This window comes from Triticum dicoccoides, chromosome 3B (assembly GCF_002162155.2).
Source record: "Triticum dicoccoides isolate Atlit2015 ecotype Zavitan chromosome 3B, WEW_v2.0, whole genome shotgun sequence".
Classification (NCBI taxonomy): Eukaryota; Viridiplantae; Streptophyta; class Magnoliopsida; order Poales; family Poaceae; genus Triticum; species Triticum dicoccoides.
Window position 1 is genome coordinate 756,829,608 of NC_041385.1, and position 3,033 is coordinate 756,832,640.

A 3,033-nucleotide genomic window follows, 5' to 3' on the forward strand; every position below is an offset into this window, starting at 1 on the left:
ATGTTCCTGTGATGCCTACACCAACTGAAGAGGAAAATAATGATGATGATCAAGGTACTTCGGATCAAGTTGCTACTGAACTTCGTAGGTCCACAAGGACACGTTCCGCACCAGAGTGGTACGGCAACCCTGTCCTGGAAATCATGTTGTTAGACAACAGTGAACCTTCAAACTATGAAGAAGCGATGGCGGGCCCAGATTCCAACAAATGGCTAGAAGCCATGAAATCCGAGATAGAATCCATGTATGAAAACAAAGTATGGACTTTGACTGACTTGCCCGATGATCGGCGAGCGATAGAAAACAAATGGATCTTTAAGAAGAAGACGGACGCAGATGGTAATGTCACCATCTATAAAGCTCGACTTGTCGCTAAGGGTTATCGGCAAGTTCAAGGGATTGACTATGATGAGACTTTCTCTCCCGTAGCAAAGCTTAAGTCCGTCCGAATCATGTTAGCAATTGCCGCATACTATGATTATGAGATATGGCAGATGGACGTCAAAACGGCATTCCTTAACGGGCATCTTAAGGAAGAACTGTATATGATGCAGCCGGAGGGTTTTGTCGATCCTAAGAATGCTAACAAAGTATGCAAGCTCCAGCGATCCATTTATGGGCTGGTGCAAGCATCTCGGAGTTGGAACATTCGCTTTGATGAAATGATCAAAGTGTTTGGGTTTATGCAGAGTTATGGAGAAGCCTGCGTTTACAAGAAAGTGAGTGGGAGCTCTGTAGCATTTCTCATATTATATGTAGATGACATACTTTTGATGGGAAATGATATAGAATTCTTGGACAGCATTAAGGCCTACTTGAATAAGTGTTTTTCAATGAAGGACCTTGGAGAAGCTGCTTATATATTAGGCATCAAGATCTATAGAGATAGATCGAGACGCCTCATAGGTCTTTCACAAAGCACATACCTTGATAAGATTTTGAAGAAGTTCAAAATGGATCAGTCCAATAAGGGGTTCTTGCCTATATTGCAAGGTGTGAGATTGAGCTCGGCTCAATGCCCGACCACGGCAAAAGATAAAGAAGAGATGAGCGTCATCCCCTATGCCTCAGCCATAAGATCTATTATGTATGCCATGCTGTGTACCAGACCTGATGTAAACCTTGCCGTAAGTTTGGTAGGAAGGTACCAAAGTAATCCAGGCAAGGAACACTGGACAGCGGTCAAGAATATCCTAAAGTACCTGAAAAGGACGAAGGACATGTTTCTCGTTTACGGAGGTGACGAAGAGCTCGTCGTAAAGGGTTACGTCGATGCTAGCTTCGACACAGATCTGGATGACTCTAAGTCACAAACCGGATACGTGTATATGTTGAATGGTGGAGCAGTAAGCTGGTGCAGCTGCAAGCAGAGCGTCGTGGCGGGATCTACATGTGAAGCGGAGTATATGGCAGCCTCGGAGGCAGCGCATGAAGCAATTTGGGTGAAGGAGTTCATCACCGACCTAGGAGTCATACCCAATGCGTCGGGGCCGATCAAACTCTTCTGTGACAACACTGGAGCTATTGCCCTTGCCAAGGAGCCCAGGTTTCACAAGAAGACGAGGCACATCAAGCGTCGTTTCAACTCCATCCGTGAAAATGTTCAAGATGGAGACATAGATATTTGCAAAGTACATACGGATCTGAATGTCGCAGATCCATTGACTAAACCTCTCTCGCGAGCAAAACATGATCAACACCAGAACTCTATGGGTGTTTGATTCATCACAATGTAACTAGATTATTGACTCTAGTGCAAGTGGAAGACTGTTGGAAATATGCCCTAGAGGCAATAATAAAAGCATTATTATTATATTTCCTTGTTCATGATAATTGTCTTTTATTCATGCTATAATTGTATTATCCGGAAATCGTAATACACGTGTGAATACATAGACCATAACATGTCCCTGGTGAGCCTCTAGTTGACTAGCTCGTTGGTCAACAGATAGTCATGGTTTCCTGACTATGGACATTAGATGTCATTGACAACGGGATCACATCATTAGGAGAATGATGTGATGGACAAGACCCAATCTTAAGCATAGCACAAGATCGTGTAGTTCGTTTTGCTAGAGCTTTTTCAATGTCAAGTATCTCTTCCTTAGACCATGAGATCGTGTAACTCCCGGATACCGTAAGAGTGCTTTGGGTGTACCAAACGTCACAACGTAACTGGGTGACTATAAAGGTGCACTACAGGTATCTCCGAAAGTGTCTGTTGGGTTGACACGGATCGAGACTGGGATTTGTCACTCCGTATGACGGAGAGGTATCTCTGGGCCCACTCGGTAATGCATCATCATAATGAGCTCAAAGTGACCAAGTGTTTGGTCACGGGATCATGCATTACGGTACGAGTAAAGTGATTTGCCGGTAACAAGACTGAACGAGGTATTGGGATACCGACGATCGAGTCTTGGGCATGTAACGTACCGATTGACAAAGGGAATTGTATACGAGGTTTGATCGAATCCTCGACATCGTGGTTCATCCGATGACATCATCGAGGAGCATGTGGGAGCCAACATGGGTATCCAGATCCTGCTGTTGGTTATTGCCCGAGAACCGTCTCGGTCATGTCTACGTGTCTCCCGAACCCGTAGGGTCTACACACTTAAGGTTCGGTGACGCTAGGGTTGTATGAATATGAGTATGCAGCAAACCGAATGTTGTTCGGAGTCCCGGATGAGATCCAGGACGTCATTAGGAGTTCCGGAATGGTCCGGAGGTAAAGATTTATATATAGGAAGTCTTATTTTGGTCGCCGGAAAAGTTTCGCACTTTATCGGTATTGTACCGGGAGTGCCGAAAGGGGTCCGGGGGTCCACCGGGGGGATCCACCTGCCCCGGGGGGCCACATGGGCTGTAGGGGGTGCGCCTTGGCCTATATGGGCCAAGGGACCAGCCCCAAGAGGCCTATGCGCCAAGAAGACTTGGAGAGGGGAGAGTCCAAAGAGGGGAAGGCACCTCCGAGGTGCCTTGGGGAGGATGGACTCCTCCCCCTTCTTGGCCGCACCCCTTCCTTGGAGG